This window comes from Ursus maritimus, unplaced genomic scaffold (assembly GCF_017311325.1).
Source record: "Ursus maritimus isolate PB19 unplaced genomic scaffold, ASM1731132v1 scaffold_7, whole genome shotgun sequence".
NCBI lineage: Eukaryota > Metazoa > Chordata > Mammalia > Carnivora > Ursidae > Ursus > Ursus maritimus.
Window position 1 is genome coordinate 11,305,688 of NW_024426885.1, and position 18,887 is coordinate 11,324,574.

Here is an 18,887-nt window from a genome sequence, read left to right on the forward strand (position 1 = left end):
TTCCCTATTTCGCCCATCCCCCCACTCGTCCCCCTCTGGTAACCACCAGCTTATTCTCTATAGTCAAGAGTCTGGCTTTTGGGTTGTCTTCTTTTTTTCCTTTGTTTGTTTTGTTTCTTAAATTCTACATATGAGTGAAATCATATGGTATTTGTCTTTCTCTGACTGACTTCACTTAGTGTTATACCCTCTAAATCCATCTGTTGTTGCAAATGACAAGACTTCATTATTTTTATGGCTGAGTAATATTCCGTTGTGTGTGTGTGTGTGTGTGTGTGTGTGTGTGTGTGTGCATACCTTTTTTATCCATTCATCTACCAGTGGACACTTGGGTTGCTTCCATTTCTTGGCTATTACAATGTTACAATAAACATAGGGGTGTGTATATCTTTTCAAATTAGTGTTTTCATTTTCTTTGGGTAAATACCCAGTAGTGGAATTACTGTGTCATATAGGAATTCTCTTTTTAATTTTTTGAAGAACCTCCATACTGTCTTCCACAGTAGCTACACCAGCTTGCATTCCCACCAACAGTGCAGGAGGGTTCCTTTTTCTCCACATGCTCACTAACACTTGTTACTTCTTGTGTTTTCAATTTCAGCCACTCTGACAGATGTGAGGTGATATCTCATTGTGGTTTTGGTTTGTATTTCCCTGATGACGAGTAATGCTGAGCATCTTTTCATGTATCTATTGGCCATCTGTATGTGTTCTTTGAAAAACGTCTATTCATGACGTTTTTCTGCCGATTTTCTATTGGATTATTTGTCTTTTTTGGTGTTAAGTTGTATAAGTTCCTTATATATTTTGGATATTAACCCCTTAATGGATATATCATTTGCAAATATCTTTTCCCATTCGGTGGGTTATCTCTTTGTTTTGTTGATTGTTTCCTTCACTGTGCAAAAGCCTTTTATTCTGTATAGTCCCAACAGTTGAATTTTGCTCTTGTTTCCCTTGCCAAAGAAGACATATTTAGGGAAATGTTGCTATGGGTGATGTCAAAGAGATCACTGCCTGTGTTTTCTTCTAGGAATTTATAGTTTCAGGTCTCACATTTAGGTCTTTTATCCATTCGGAGTTTATTTTTCTGTATGGAATAAGAAAGTGGTCCAATTTTACTCTTTTGCATATAGCTGTCCAGTTTTCCCAATACCGTTTGTTGAAGAAACTGTCTTTTTCCTATTCTATATTCTTGACTCCTTTGTCATAGATTAATTGACCATATAATCATGGGTTTATTTCTGGGTTCCCTATTCTGTTCCATTGACCTATGTGTCTATTTTTGTGCCAGTACCATTAAGTCTGACTTTTTTAAACAAATCATGTGCCTACAAACCAAAGGTCCAGTTTTCTAGAATTAATTTTTCAAATAAATCCTAAAATACAAATCATAGAATATCAAAATAAATTTAGTAACCAAAGTTCACTGAAATAAGTCAGAGATTGTCTGGTTACAAATCATAGGATAAAATTAATTCAGCAACAAGAACAGAAGCCTGTTCAAAACCAAATCGTTGTAGAGACAGACTTACGTGGCAGCAAATGCAAAGGACAAACAAAATTTGAGCATACATGGCCTCATAAATAGGTCTTAAGCCCAGGCAACCCAAGGAATGGCTGCCAAATGCGGGTCTTCAAAATTATTTTGGTGGAACCCATCAAAGGATGTCAAAGGATGAGACCCATCATTTAAAATCTGAATCTAGAATGCTGAATTTATTACTTAAAGTAAGAGAGACTTATGCTGATCACATGAGACTTCACTGAGCAAAGCTAACTGTTGATCTTCTGTAGAGTTTGGGGAAGATGCAAAAGTGGGAAGATGTCAGCCTTAGAAATGTGAGCTGGTTGCAGATGCTGGAGTGGATTGACATCATTCCAAGAAGTATGGTCACTAGGGTGAGTTCACCGCCAAATGACTGACTTTCATAGCATAAGGCTGTCACTGATTGGTTGGCTTTCAGAGGTATGCTCACTGAAGCGATTTGTTGTTGATTGATTTAAAGTCAGTGCTGGTGTTTACTGGTTACCATGGGTATAAAACCGTCAGTCTTCTTTTGAGGGTATGGGGACTTTTCATTCTCAATCTCTGTCACAACCTCTTGATTAGATTCACAAAGAATTCAAGAGAGATAATATCACTAACTCCAAATAGGTTATACCCATCACGTCTCTTTGTCTCTGTGACTGGCCACTATTTCCAAAGGCAATGAAATAGACCGGGCTGGCTTGCTTTTCATAGAACCATGTTGCTGGCTGTATTGCTTCCTGTGATGTCCAGGTGATTGCATATTAGATTAATAACTTCGTTCTGATTTTTACCATGGTGCCAGGCACAACTGATGATAAAATGGGTAGTTTTTGTTCTCCAGATTCACCTTTTGCTTTCCTTTTTCAAGAGAAAAGTTCTTACCTTTTTCAGTCCTCTGGGACTTCACTGCTCTTCTTGGCTTCTTCTATGTAGTGGCAGGTGCCTTTGTATAGTGGCTAAATCAATGAATCTATGAGTCAAACAATTTAGCTTCTGTGAATATGCCCAACTTTTCAAAATGGGGACCTGCTGGGTGAGAAACAGGACATACTCTGGCAAGATAACTAGCAATGCACCGTTACATGTTTTCAATGCCAGGGAGTTGCACAGATGTTAAGTACTAAAGGAATTCAGAGTTGAGAGACACTGCCCTAAGTAATTAGGTGAGGCTTCACAGAGGAGGTGGGACTTAATCTGATTCCACAAAATCCCCTAGTATGTTTATAGGCAAAGAGGAAGAAGCTTCAAACACAGACAACACAACATTCTAAGAGGTCAAGGTGGGAATTTATTTGATATATTTAGAGATAATATGGAGCTGTTCTGCTTCTAGTTGCTATGTAGAAAGTTGCAAGAAACCATTATTCTTTGTCTCACAACCAAACACAATGGATGAGCTATCAATGCATAGTGAGCTAAACTTTAACTTTAGATAATGAGAAAGAAACCCATGGCTGCTCTCCTCCCTGGCTGAGCAGCAAGAGAAAGATGAATCCTACAAGGGTAGGAAAAAGAGGAATCAGCCAAACTTTGAATGAACTTCTAACAGGCATGTGTGAACTGGAATGACAGATTAGAATTCCATGAGACCTAGCCCCAGAGCAGATCTGCATCTACCTGACCATTCTTTCACACAGGTCTTCAGCGAGTGCTCAGGGCAGCATACTAAAAACTGGGGGCAGAAGAGAACTGAGAGTTATTTCCCTCAAGGCACACAGGGCCCCCTTCTGCAAGAAGGCCAACCCCTGAAAGGTGGAGAGAAGAACAGGGAAGCAGGGAAAAAGCAGTCCAAGACCCAATGCTTTCAGCTGGAAAGAGCTGGGGGCAGGGAAGAGAAACTGGGACAAATCTTCCTAAAGCAGAAAGAAATCTCCCTAGGTATAAAATGCCTAGGGTAGTGGGGCGCCTGGGTGGCACGGCGGTTAAGCATCTGCCTTCGGCTCAGGGCGTGATCCCGGTGTTGTGGGATCGAGCCCCACATCAGGCTCCTCCGCTATGAGCTTGCTTCGTCCTCTCCCACACCCCCTGCTTGTGTTCCCTCTCTCGCTGGCTGTCTCTATCTCTGTCGAATAAATAAATAAAATCTTTAAAAAATAAAATAAAATAAAATAAAAATAAATAAAATGCCTAGGGTAGCATTAGAGAACAAAGTGAGCTATCTAGAAACACTGGAGTGAACTATAAAAAAGAGAGAGTGCTCCTACTATTAGGAAAGTGAGCAGCTCAGCTATAGTCTCAACAGTGGTCCCATCCTAAGCTCCCATCCTAAAGAGAATGCCCTAGTCCTGCTCTCAAAATATTTGAAACAAGTGGTGAACTAAACCAAAGTTGCAAAAAAGCCCAGACCTGCCTCAAGTACAGGTGATATTGACTCAAGCATCCCACTCTAGTAGCCTGAAACAAGAACGTACAGGCCCTTTTCTGGGGGTAAATTGTATTTACTTTGGTCTCTACTGTTCTTTTATACAAAATATCTAGCATACATTAAAAAATTACAATACACACAAAGAAGCAAGAAAATGTGATCCACAAAGAGAAGAAATAGTCAATAGACACAGACAAAGAGATAACCTAGCATATGAAATTGTCAGCCATAAACTTTAAAATAACTATATTACAGCTGCCAAAGGATCCAGGTGGAAAACATACAAATATTCTTAAGCTTTTCATCATCTTTCACCGATAGTTTTTCTTCCCTTTAACTTAGGTCAGCTTCTTTATGTATTTGAAGATTAATTTTAAAAAGCAAACATTTCTAAGAAGTCAAAGAAAATTATGTATGCTAGATGTAAACCATGTAGGGATACAAATTAGAAATTTTTACAAATTTTAAAGTAAAAACATTTGGACCATAATGCATCTATACCTGAATTACTGTAATGAAACAGAAATATGCCCAACCCACAATTTCTGTTTCCTACATTTACAAGGAATTGGTAGCTCATGTCTTATCACATAAAGTAGTTCATAACTCTTATTAATAACTCTGGTTAATTCTTTCAATGCTACACTGACAGCCACATAAATAGTAGTTATCACTTGAAAACACTTAAATAAGTTTTTGATATGCAAATGCTTTCTCCGCTTCATTAATAACTAATATGCAAAAAATGCTCTCCACTTGATTTTACTTTTTAATCAAGAATAAATCAGGGGGGCACCTGGGTGGCTCAGTTTGTTAAGTGGCTATCTTTTTATTTCAATTCAGGTCATGATCTCAGGGTTGTGGGATCAAGACCTGCATCAGAGGAGCCTGCTGAAGATTCTCCCTCTCCCTCTCCTTCTGCCCCTCCCCCCACTCGTGTGCACTCACCCTCTCTCAATTAACAAATAAATAAATCTTTAAGAAAAAGAATAAATTAGGGAGCAAGATCATCAACCTTTGTCGTGTTTTTTTACAGAAGAAAATCACAACTTTGCAATAGTTAAATTCACTGAGTATAACAAAGATTAATTAACTGGCACCATCAAGTGAAGACCATGTTTCACTTCATTAAACTCCAAACTAACTGATGATAATATTCCAGGCCAATGACTCTAATGTCTTCCTCACCTAAAGGCTTCCGGAAGGTTTATAACACATCAACCTCATGCTGATCAGTCATATTTTTCTTCCAGAATTCACAAAGATAGGTTATATTTCACTGTATTTCACTTTGCATCATCTTTGTATCTACCATCCCTAAAAGGAATTCTTTACTTTATAGTCATCCTAAAAAAAAAAAAAAAAAAAAAAGGTCTGATGTAAAGAGTGAAATAAAAACACACCAAAAATTTCAAAGCTGTTTTAAAAGCTCAAACTAATCTTAGTATTTCATTAATTACTGTATAGAGGGAATTTCTCCAAGAAGTTGATAATTATAATTTAAAGGAAGTAGGAAGAAAAACTTCAAGTATCTCAAAAAATAAGTTAGCTTTCAAAATGATTTACAAAATCAAACTAATTTTGCTGAACATTCTCAGATTTCTTAGTGTCATGAAATGTCTTTTATTGTTCCTTTCTGTTTCATGCCCTAAATCAGACCTCTCTTTTAGTTCCGCTTCATGAATGTACCCCCCAGCTATCTGGGGCAGCCATTTGCTGAGAAAGCACTTTCCCTCTGGCATAGATATAATCATCCTGACAGCTTCCATTGGGTGACCATTGGTGTTCTCTCTACAGGAGAGAATGGGGAAGGCAGCAGAGTCCAAATCATTTTTCCCTACTACTGTCTGTCTCCCTGGGCTGCCATTTGGTAAGAATAACCCACATTCAATACAATAACATGAATTTCTCTTGGGCTTTATGAAAACTCAAGCTTATGGAACCCCCAGAGGTGCTCCAGAAATGACTTGGGGTGGAGTGGGGAGAGGAAAGGAGGGCCTTGCAAAGAGAATGGAGATAGAGACTGAGATAGAGCCAGACAACACAAGAAAGAAAATGGCCTTCTCATTAAAATCAGACCTCAAAAATACTTTAAAATCTAAATTGTAGGTGACTGTATTCTTAGCAAAGGAAGGTTTACTTCCATTTTTCCCATTTTAAGATGTGTACCTAGTGTCCATATTATTCATGAAAACCATAATCACAATATGCTTTTAAGAGAGGGATAAGCTGAGTTATCTGCTGCTAAATGTCAATACTTCCTCCTCCTCCTTTCAACAGGTAACATTCTTTAACATTTCATGTTTTATTCTGAGTTAAGGAAAGGAAGACTGCCACTCAGGGTGGGTCCACACATTAACTGTCTGAGACTGTCCTGAGTTCCATAAACCCTGAGAGACCAATTCAAAATGTCCCTTTGTGCCCAGACACTTGCCACTGGGTAAATATTCTGCCTCCTAACCTCCCATACCCACCCAACTCATCATAACATCCATCAAGTTGCCCAGAGCATGCTAAATGGCCTTCTTCACACTTCACTGCCCTTCCCTCGCTGTAGTAATGCCACTGCCATGACTGAAGACTCTTTCTTGGTTCCAATTTTCAAAGGAAGGGTGTGGGGTGGGGAAGGACAGAGAAAAGCAAAGAATGCATGAATGTAGCTGGCAATAGACTGGGCCTGAGACTAGAGCCTGGTACATAATCTTCTACTTTCATACTGCTTTTGTAGTTAAGAATCTAGGTAGGATGCTTAGAACTCAGAGTGCTGAAGATGGGCCTTATAGCATATAAAATGAGGTCATTGGATCAGAGCCCCCTCTAGTGCTAACATTTCAACATTCTAGAATGCTGTTCTCCACATACCCTAGCTCAGATTTTGGCATTTAGTATATGGTTGCCAGATTTAACAAATAAAAATACAGAATACCCAGTTAAGTTAGACTTGCAGATAAATGACAATTTTTTTAGTATAAGTATATCCTGTGCAATATTTGGGATATACTTATACTAAAAATTTCATTATTTATCTGATAATTTACTGAGAGTCCTGTATTTTATCTGGCAATCCTAATTTAGTGGATAAATCATACATAATCTTTAATATAGCCACCACTTACTAAGCACTGACTACAAATTACAAGAACTATCTCATTTGATGCTTAAAGTTTTATGAGTAAAGAAAGACAGGCTTCCAGAGGTGGGGTGCTGAGCTGGAAAACAGGGATAATCCAGGTCTGGCTGGTTGCACACTATTTACAAGCTGTCATTCAGAAATTGTTACAATATTGAAAATGCATCAGATACCTTTTGAACAATACACACAGAACTCTATTTGTGTTTGGAGGGGAATTGAGAATCAGAGGTGACAGGGAGAATTACTTTTCGTTGCTTATTTTTCATCTGTGCTGTTTGGATTTTTCTTAAACCATGTGCATGGATAACCTACATAATTTTTTTCATTTAAATAACACTAAGCCCAAAATAAAGATTGTTGCAATGTGCAATTCTGATAAATAGATTTTTATCAACCTTAGTGCTTTACCAATAATGGTGGCAATACCAATTATTATAAATATGTTGATTTTATTTCTTTTTGTGAGGGGTACATTTCTTTCCAGAACATGATCCTCAGTTACTCACACACTGCTAATAAACAGTCTCACGTTCCTATTCAAGGACCCTAACCAGGTAGATAAGAAGAAAACGTCCATGGAGCCCGAGAAGCCACATTTTCCATGAGCTCCACTCTTTCTCCCAAGGCAGAAAGCAGGTCTTACTTGGACAGAAACGTATCCCAGGAAGTGCTCAGTCCCCTAGGCAAGAGCAGAAAGCCTCTCTGTTGCATTCTAAGCCCACCGGGCAGAGCCTTCCATCTGACTCTACTGACTCAAGGGGCTCTTGTCAGTGGTTCCAAATGCCAGCTGTCACATTCCCCCCAGTCCTAAAGGCTGTGGTCCAAGACTGAGACCCAGGGACTCAGCCCTCTATAGTCAGGAGGAAGAGATATTTTCATGAAAAGGGATGCTATGGTGACAAAGTGGTTTCCTCCTAAGTGGACTTCAAATGCTTAGCTACAGTTACCTTAGACACACGCTTCTGTAGTCAAAGAAGAAATAATCACTTTTTTGAAAACTCTCTGCTTGCAACCCATTCCTCATAATTTTTGTGAAGTCCCACTCTCATTCTTAAAAACCAGACTGCTGGCCTCGCAAGGGAAGGGAGCTAAAGGGAAAGGAGCATCCGTTGAGGCGCGTGTAGGTGGGTGTTGCTTGGAGCACAAGGCGCAGTTGTCAGCTCGGTTCCTGCACAGGCCGGTGGGAGGTGGGCTCCTGCACCCCCAGGAAACCCCCCAGGCCCTGATGAACGTCAGCCCCACAGGAGGCACCACCAGCAAGCTTCCTCCACAGTCCATGGATAAAAATTAAATCCCATTGAGAAAAAAGGAAATGTTCCATGACCACAAAAACACCAAATGGCAAAATGACAGGGAATTTTCTGTGTATAGTATTTATAGTTCAGAATATAGAGTGTGCGGAGAAGAGAATGGGAGAAGAAAGCTAGCACCTCCTCCAGGGACGATTGAAATTGTATGAAAAGCACAGAAATGGGGACCAGACTGCTCTCCATTAATATCCAGGAGATCTTATGATGTCAGAGGCCCCACTAGGAAAACAGGAGAGCTGGCTTTCCTCCCTGCTCTGCCACCACTTCCCTGGGAAGGAACCTCCATTCACATGTAACATGGTGACCCTCTCAAGTTCTGTCCTCCTCCCCCTGCTTTCCTCATAGCACTTGCCATGGCACATGCTCATTTGTCCCGCCTGTCTCCCAGTGCACTCTTCATTCCCAGGAGAGTAAAAGCTTTGTTTTGCTCACTTCAAAATCCCCAACCACTACCACATGGGTCATCCATAAGTACGTGTTGAATAAATGGATTATTCCTTTCGTCCACTGAGCAGTCATCAGGCTCCTGGGGACTTGCTGAGTGACTCGCATACAACTGGCGAATAGATACACAGAATATGGTATAGCCATACAATGGAATATGTTTTGGTCATAAAAAAAGGATAAAGTACTGATCCATCCTACAACAAGGATGAACCCTGAAAACATTGTCCAAAATGAGAGAAGCCAGACACAAAAGGTCACATATTACATGATTCCACTTAAATGAATTGCCCACAATAAGCAAATACATAAAGACTGAAAGTAGAGTAGATGACTGGTTGCCAGGTGCTGGGCGGCTGGGGGGTCGGGTGGGTAGGAGGTGTTAGCTGAAGGATACAGGGCTTCTTTTTAGCCCGATGAAAATGTTCTAAAATTGATGGTGATGATGACTCCATACCTCTGCGTACAGACTGAAACGCACTGGATTGTACTATTTTTAAGATTTATTCATTTATTAGAGAGAGAGAGAATGTGAGCAGTGGGAAAGGGCAGAGGGAGAGGAAGAGAGAGAATCCTCAAGCAGATTCCCCGCTGAGCACAGAGCTCAACGTGGGGCTCAATCTCGTGACACTGAGGTCATGACCTGAGCCAAAATCAAAAGTTGGATGCTTAACCGACTGAGCCACTCAGGTGCCCCTGAACTGTACATTTTAAATGGGTGAATTGTATAATATGTGAATTATATCTCAATAAAGCTATTACAAAAAAATAATAAATCTGACCTCATCATGTCTACAGACATGGGCCACCCTTGTCTCTCTGAGAGGACAGGACAAGGCCCTACCAGAGTTCCAAACACTCTGCACTCCCTGAGCATCTTTTGGTCAAGATGCAAAGAACAGTGTGCTTGCATCTTATCAAACAGTAGTTTCTGGGAGTCTTCTTGGAAATACAAAGAAAGAAAGTGGTTGCATAATGGAAATACAGATTTCTATAACAAGATTATTGAGCTTTACTGACTTGCAAAAACTCAGAGTCTTTTTTTTTAAGATTTATTTATTTATTTATTTGAGAGAGAGAGAGAGGGAGAGAGAGTGCGAGTGGGGGGAGGGGCAGAGGGAGAGAATCTCCAAGCAGACTCCCCGCTGAGTGCAGAGCTGGACATGGGGCTCAGTCCCAGGACCCTGAGATCATGACCTGAGCCAAAAAAAAAAGAGTCAGCCACTTCGGGGCACCTGGGTAGCACAGTCGTTAAGTGTCTGCCTTCGGCTCAGGGCGTGATCCTGGCGTTCTGGGATCCGCTGGGAGCCTGCTTCTTCCTCTCCCACTCCCCCTGCTTGTGTTCCCCCTCTCACTGGCTGTCTCTCTCTGTCAAATAAATAAATAAAATCTTTAAAAAAAAAAAAAAAAGAGTCAGCCACTTCACCAACTGAGCCACCCAGGTGCCCCAAAACTCAGAGTCTTTAATATTAAAAGAAAAAAAACTATTCTGCTTTGTTTTCCCCGTTTTTGCAGGAAAAAAAATAGTTTATTTCCTTCTCCATAGTTTGTTTCCTTTTCCATAGGCATGGAAAGTATTTAACATTGAAGAATTTGGGAAAACATCAGTTCCAAAAGATTCCCATTGTTGTCTTGGTAGGATCAGAAAAACAGATCAAGTCCCACCTGTGACCGTGAGATCCCAGAAGGCAGTAATCGTGTCTCACGGCAAGCATGCCCGAGGGCCCCCTGTGCACTCAGCTCTGTGCTGGGCGCTGGAGACACCACGTGCCTAGAAGCAGCTCTGCTGCTCCGTTCACGTTCATATGCATCACGTTCCTGCATTCCCACCCATGACAGAGCATTAGAGCCAGCTTCCTCAGCCTCCGCTTTGCTGACACTCTGGGCTGGGTCATGCTTTGTTGTAGGGCCGTCCTGTGCATTGGAGGGTGCTTAGCGGCATCCTTGACCCCAACCCACTGTGTGCCGTCGGTGTCTTCCCAGTTGTGACAACCGAGAATTTCTCCCCACGTTGGCAATGTCCCCGAGGGAGTCGAATCACACTGCGTGAACTATAATAAGGATAAATGTAAAGTTCTGGAAGGGTTCAGTGTAGTTAAATTCAAGAGTACGGGGAAAGCAACATACTCCCCGTGACCTTACTCAGAGGCCCCCAGAGGATAAACGGGGATCAATAAAAGGTGCTTCTTGCTGATTCAAAGAGAGAACAGCGAAGAAAAGACAAGTATTCTTCTGCAGAACTACTGGAACATCAGGGGATTTTCATAAGCTACTGAGGGCAGCCCGGACAGCAAAGTGTTAGAGCGCTTTAGTGGTGCAAAGTCTGTTGACTGGGTTGGCCTCGCTTCCACTGGGTGAGAGTCAGGAGCCAGGAATGCAGGGACATGTCCATGGACTGGCGCTGGGCTGGAAAGCTGTTAGGCTTTCCTCTAATTCCAGGTTTGCATAACGTGACACTTTCCGCCTTGTCCAAACCAAGCCGGGTACTACTGCAGCCCAGGAGGAGCCAAGTTCAAGACGCACAGCCACCCCTGCCTGTGGGGAGACAGAGGTGCTTTCAGAGGCGGATACAGAGGAAATGGAATGCCAGGGCAGAACTACAGAAAATGCGGCCCCTTGCCTGCAGTGCCCACGGCCTCCTAGCATCTAAGAGCAGCTCTGCTCTCAGAGGAAGGGACGTAAAATGTTATGTTCAAATTTACTTTCAGTGCCTTGAATCTTTTCCTTGCCACTTAAATGGAACAACCAAAGGAGGGGAGTCCAGGCATCAATCTTCAACTCACAACGGAAATACATGAGGAGCAAGGTAAGTGCCTGCTCTCCTATTCCCAGAAGGAGCTCTGGGGCGGGGAGAGTAACTGAACAACGTTGTGTGCACAAAGGCTTGCGTTGTATTAGAAGGGCGGTTTAATTCATTCTTATGAACACGCAACAGATCTACATCTCTGATCTCCAGGGTAATAGAATGAGGTGGTGAATGATAAAAGCATAATTTAGCCAGCTCACTGAATGAATAATCATTGCAAATGAAGCAGTCACACCAGGTAATTAAATAAATTTGTCTCATAGACATGATTCACCAGTTCTCTACTGACAAAGTTGCCTTCCTAGATTTAACTTTACTTTGGGATCTTCTTTGGATGTTCAAATTACTTCTTAGCTTCTTATTCTCAGGTAGCTGAACTGAGTATTTCTCCAGCAATCAATCATTCAGCAAGTATCAGAGCTCCTGAGCTTGAAAAAATGATGGAGACAGGTTCTTGTCCTCATGCTGTTGCAAGTCTAGCAGGAATGACCAAGGTTAAATGACCACCAATGTGTTGGATGCAGTGATGAAAAGATCAGATTGCTTTGAGAACATCTATTCAGGAGACCTCATTTAGTCTAAGTAAGAAGGCTTCCCTGAAGATGTGAGACCTAAAGATAAGCAGCTGTTAGCTGAGTAAAAGCAAGAGAGAAGCTGATCCCAGGTGCAGGTGGGCAATACAGAGCAAGGCCTGGAGTTAAAGAAAGCATGGCATGTATGAGATAAGTCCAAAATGGCCGAAGCGATGAGAGTGTGGAAGAGTGGGGCACGAGATGAGGCTGGACAAGTGGACAAAGCCCACATTATGCCAGGCCTTGCTTAGCCTGGGGCCATGGAGGGCACAATCTCTGGCCCTAAGGGGTTCACAGGCCAGTGGGAAAAATAGAGACTAACCATTATGATGCAATAAGATGAAGGCATGATGGGAATACCAAGAAAAAAAGAATAAGTTGACCCACCTTGACCAGAATAATGGGAGGAGGTAACACCTAAGCTGGATCTTGAAGGATGGGCATAGGTTTTAGGTGGTGAGGGGAAAGGGAAAGGAGCGGCATTCCAGGCAAAAGGGAAACTGAGTACAAAGGCACAGAAGACAGAAAGAAGACATGATTGGGCAATATGAACAGTTAGGTGTGAATAAGGAGATGGAGAAATCCCGTGAAAAAGGATTGGGTGTCATTATTTGGTATTTTATGGTCATTATAAAATTGAAAATATCTGAGCTATGCTGATAACCCTATGTTTTGTGCTTTATTTTCAACAACCCTCAGCAATTTAGGTCATGTTTATCAAGAAAAGCTACATTTCTAGCTTTCAAGAATATCTAGAACCATGAGACTCCTCTCCCAGGACATTTGCAAACCTTCTTTCCATCATTGAGACCTGTAGTGGAAGCCACATGCACAGTGGTGGGTTAGAACCAGTTTGTACTGGCTCTGAAGAGTTGAATGTGTGCTTTTCCCATCTCTTCATTGAGTGACATCTCATTGGTAGGTTGAAATCAGCCATAGAGGAAGTATTTATACAATGGAAATTGACAGAAGCACTTTTTTTGGTGTGGGGGGGTGCTGAACATTTACCAGCAAACCAGTAGGCATAGCTCACTAAGACATTCTCTCTTAAGAGCTAAATGGGAATTCGAGGAAGAGTCTAATCAGACATGTATGATCTCTCATCTCAAGAGTCGATGTCAGGATGAAGAAAGCAAATTGTAACTCTGGGTCTTCTTTTTATGACTTTAGTTCTACTCTACCCCATTTAATAACGCCAACTTCTCTATGAAACACACATCCTTCTTTTCTCCCTCCAATATCCAATGTAAGGAAGTGCTGGGAAGTAGGAATGGACTCATATTCATAGACGGAGTTGACATATTCTCATGAGAGAAGAGTCCTCTAACCTGTCCCTCCCCCACAAAGAGTTCAGTCTTTGGAGGACAAGACCTTTTTTTAAGCACAAATACAAGGCCTCATTCAACACTTGGACTTCTGCTGTGAGGGTGTTCAATAGTTCATGCCAGATAACGCACTCCAGGGGAGGAAGCAGTCTGGAACCAAGTTCTTGGGTGGAGAGGAGGAGGGAAAAGGATTCACGTGGAAAATGTACGAAGAACTACAGACTAAACTTCCATCCTTCACCTGTGCTGCTGCCCTGCCAGGTTCAATGACTGGGATGAAGGAACCATTTCAGTCCTATTTCTTCACACCTTCCCCTTGGCTCTTTGAACTTCTTTCCCTGCATTTCTGAGTTAAAACTGCAAATGCTTTACAGTTGAGGACTGAAATGGAGGAGGGAAGGGTCAGGAATGAAGGTTACTTAATATTATTACTATAGTGAATATGTTCATAAAACCTCAAAGAGCTCACTTATATGAAGATCAGAACAAAATTAGAAGGAAAAAAAAATCTCTTTAAATAATTTTCTTTTTTTAGACCGGAGGCTCAAGAATCCCATAATTAGATTTTTTCCATGGCCTGGAAAGAAAGGTACACTCAGTTAACCACAAAATATGCCTCTCTGAAAAAGTCATTGCTGCTAATTGACAGACCGACAATTACAAGTCACAAATGTCTTCTGGTGTGTGAGCCATGGGACATTGGAGGCTGTTCACTGATGCTACTTCTACATCAAAGATCGCTTTCAGAAGACAAGGCACTCAGTATCTTTTATCAAACTAATGACCACTTACAAGTTATGGCATATTTTTGCAGCTGTGAAGAGCTATTTGGCCTGAAAATTCAGGATTTATAGATTGCTGATCCAATAAACACACATTATGAAAAACAGCATCCAGGCAGCTAATGTGTCCTAAGGTTTCAGGAACAGTTGGTCTAACCTGACTAGTCAACGAGGAGTAACTGATTTACTTTTCAGGGGTACATTAACCCAATTTGGACAGCATGGAATGCCTGAAAAATAATTCTCCAGTACATTAAACAGTCTCCCGGATCTACTAAAGTGCACTCATTCACATTTAGGATATTATATTGCCTGGTCTTGTCATTGCAATATGCTAGTCAGATTTTTTTAATGACATTGTAAAGTAGAAGACATTTTTAAAGGGAAAGATTTAAAAAAAAAAATACTTCTCCAAAGGAGACTTACAACTCTCCCCATCGTTTTCAATCTGGCTTCTCCCTCTCCCACCCTCTGCAACTGAACTCCCCAAGGATGGCCCCTGAGACCTCCCAAACTTCAATCCAGAAACCCACTTTCCACCATTACCCTCCTGAGTCTTTCAGTAGCATTTGGAAGAATTTACAGATACATACACACACACACACACACACACGCACACACACGTGTGCACATGCCTTTGGAAATTTTCTCCACTACTTTTCCCACTGTCTGGTTTCCCTCTTTGCACTATTTCTCTCCTTCACATTAATTCAATTTCCCTGCCCTGCTTTCTAAAGGAAGGCATTTCCACCTTAGGTCTGACCATGGACCTCATCATTCCCTCTCTGGACTCTCCCAGTTCACTCCCTATTTCATTCCCACTGCCTCAGCTCTCCCCTAGAAACCCAGTGACAGCTGTTCCCAATGTTTCCCCAGCCCTTAAACTTGATCTATGCAAGCCCAGCTCATTACTTTCTCTCCAAACAGCACCTCTAAGCTTCCTGATTTCTGCCCCACTTCCTCCCAGACACTCAGACACAAAACCAGGGGACCACTGGGCTTGGCCTCCCCCTTGAGATTCCTCCCCCAGAACGCCTTTCATAGCTGAGCCTCCTTTCTTATTCCCATCACCCTGGGCCTGGTTTAGGATTTTGTGATGCCTGATCTACTTTTCTTAATGGGTCTTCTCGCCATTCTCTCTAAGACATCCCTGAATGACTGTATGTATGACTAGAAGGCCAACCAAAGGGTTAAACCAGGACAACCATCAGTTGTGTCATACCAGGTTATTCCGGGCTGCAAAACACCCTTTCAATGCCCTTCCTGAGTGTCCACTGCCTATGAATAAACTCTCCCTCCTCTTCCCCAGGATTTAAGAACCTTCAAAATAAAGACACAACTCTACCTCCCAGTCTTATCTTGCATGATTTCTCCACTTAGAAAATTTGTACTAGAATATATTATACAATGGAGAGGTCAGTCGCTGTTTACTTTTCCCTTAACATGCCTCCCTGGGCTTTCCCACACACATGCCATCCTCTGTCTGGGCTGGTACCACTGCCACCACCACCACTTCTTGAACTTCCACATTCCTTCATGGCTCAACTCCAAGTGCCCTCATGCAGGAAGCTGTCCCTGATCCTCCACTATGATGTGAGTTGCTGCTTCCCGTAGGCCCCATATGCCATCATTTTCTTTGGAATGAAGTGTTTTGTTTCCTTATGTTTCAGCCCCTTCTGGGCAGTAACCTCCTTGAGGAGAGGAAACATGTCTGCCTTGTCTCCTGCAGTGTTTTTCTTGTGTTAAATATTCGTTAAGCATTGTTTCATTGATGTAGAGCTCATTTAGGGAGGGATTCTCTGGAGTCACCCCAGTTAATGTTTATTCTTGGGCCAAAAGTTCATTAAAAAGTATCCAAGATGGAGACCAGCCTGTTGAAGTCTATGCAAGTCATGGTCTAACATGGAGTGGAAGTAACATCTAATTCATCCCACTGTTTGATTTGTCCCCATCAGAAACTCATGATATACTCTGCTCTTTGTCAATACAGAGGGTGGTTATCTCTACCTCTTAATTCTGAGAGTTGGGTTCTCTTCTTAACAGTTTTTTAAAACCTGTTTTACTTGACCATGCTAGTCAGGCATTTGGGGTTTTTTCTTCTTTGAGCAGAATTTCTCATTTATAAGCCACCTTTTCCTTTCCCTTTCCCTACATTTAAGATGTTCTTCATTACTTTACAAATATATAATGTACATGTGCAAAAGAGAGTAAGAAAGAGAAAAATCTGAAGGAAAAGAATGCATACTAACTCTTCTAGAAGTTACAGATTTTTAGAAGTTATGATACAAGTTTCCTTCTCAATACGAAACATTTAGTTTTACAGATGAAGGAGAAAAAATGTTGATAAGAAACTTATGAGAATAAAAGAAGAATAACAAAGACTTCATCTGAATTTTGGTCAATTTCAGTCATGGTTACATCTCTTCATTCATCTCTCCTACTCCCCTACTCATGTTCGTAAGCTCAAAAACAGGGTTAGATTGCAGGGAACTGTTCTATTTATGTTAAGCCCCTAAAGCCTCTGTCTTTTTATCTGTTAAGACCCAGTGTTGACAAGTCCTACCAAGCAGTGGAGCTACTCATTCTCAGAGCCTTTGAAATGCCAATGTGCATTGTGAATCGCCAGGGGGTGGAAAACGTGTGCACCATGTTCTCAGACTCATCGGATTCATCTCCAAGAGCATCTGAGGGGCCAGTGTTTTATACACATGCCTTGGGAAATCCTGTCAACAATCTTTGCAACGTCTACACTGAGGGTACCATCCAGTACTCTGGAGTACCTTCCAGAGTGCTGGTAGACCTACCATTGCTCTTCAACGCTGGTCATACCCAGAGGATTGAACAGTGGCGCAAGCACAATACCCCAGTTTCATCAGAAGGGAGAGTAGATAGAAGGAGAAAGACAGTCTACGTTAAAGAGCAAGTTATAGCCAAGGAGGAAGTATTTAACTTACAGAGGAGTGGATAAGCAAGAAAGGACAACGGCAGTGGGAGATAGAGGCTAAACAGAAAGAACAAAAAGGTAGGGAAAAGAAAAGGAAGACACAGAGAAAGCATTTGAGAAGTTGAGACCCCCACCCCTAGCCCTAAAAGACCCTGGACTCCGTAGGAAGAACACTCCGACAGCTAAATCACTCCTCACACCTAGAGTACCTTGCAAATTCCATGTGCTTCCCCTGCACTTCCTCATCTGGCTCCCAGGAAAGAGAGTCACCTCACCCCCAAAGCCCAGGAACCCCCAGCCTCCCATCCTCAAATCCCAGAGCTCCACCTGGTCTCCGAAGTGAAATCCCTCCACAACCCCCAGCTCATAAGGACAAAAAGCAAGGGTCCTGGAGAAGAAGGAGGAAGGTTACCCAGGGAAGGGCACTGTGCCTACTGCTCCTCCCAGACTTTTCTGGGTCTGACATGGTTAGGGTTTATTTCCTGTGCCATTACTTAGCGTGGTGTTTATTTCTAGGGTCTCAACCTCAGAGTCCACCTCAGATCACCCTGACATATACACAGACATATACACAGATACACAGAGACACACATACACAGAGCTATGCACAGATATACACACACAGAGATACACATCAACATACACACAGACACATACACCCAGATATCAACATACACACACACAAATGTACACACACACACACACACACACACACACACACGCTCCTCCCCTTCCTCCTTCCTTGGATATTCCCCGTGCTCGTATCCCTAAGGAAATTAGGATAGAGAGAAGGAATGAAGCCAACCAAGGTTAAAATGAAGATTCTGGAAAAAGAATGTCTTCCTGCTTTGGAAAAGCAGCAATAAAGACCAAAAATAATAACCAACTGACTTTAACTTGTAAGTTTTATCCAGTATTGGGATTAAACACTCACATGCACGCACACGTGTGCAAGTACACACACCACCGCCACCATTCTCATATCCCAGGGCAGAGACAACACTCATTTTGAGACACATGGTTTAGAAAAGCTCATTGGTGGGTCTTCGTCAACAGCAGGGTCTACACTGATGTGGAGAGGGGAACCCAAGAAAGAGCTAATTTGGTTTTCCCTGGTGGGCAGGTCTAGCAGACCCTAGAACCTGTGAAAAGGAGCCAGGGAGAAATGCAGTGTTGGCAGGCTGAGCACACGTGTCCCCCCTTTTCCCTGTGGTTATTTCTAATTCTGCCTTGTGCTATAATCCCCTCATCATCCTCAACCTTCAGTGAGAGTCTGTCAACTGAGCCTGAGGCAGCATTGCTCCGTTCCTACATCAAGAGGATAGTAAGTGACCTGGGCCACAAGCCGCGGGTGACATGCCACGGGGAAGCCCAGCAGTGAGCAGCGTAAGGGAAAGAAGCTTGCCTGGGACGAGGTGGCACCTGCAGGACTCAGGCAGATGCCAGCCTTGCCCCGGCCATCCTGCCACCACCTACCACCCCATCCCTTACAGCACAGTGTGGGCACAGGCAGTCCCCCAGCTCTGCTGGGACTCAGCTCTCTAAGTGCCCAGAATCCTAAAAGTCATAGGAAAAAACACCTCTGTAGCACCTGCTAATCTGGTCCCCATTTTCTGACCAAATTGGGGTAACGGCCTCCCTTAGAACCACACGCCTGAAACAGAATTGAAAA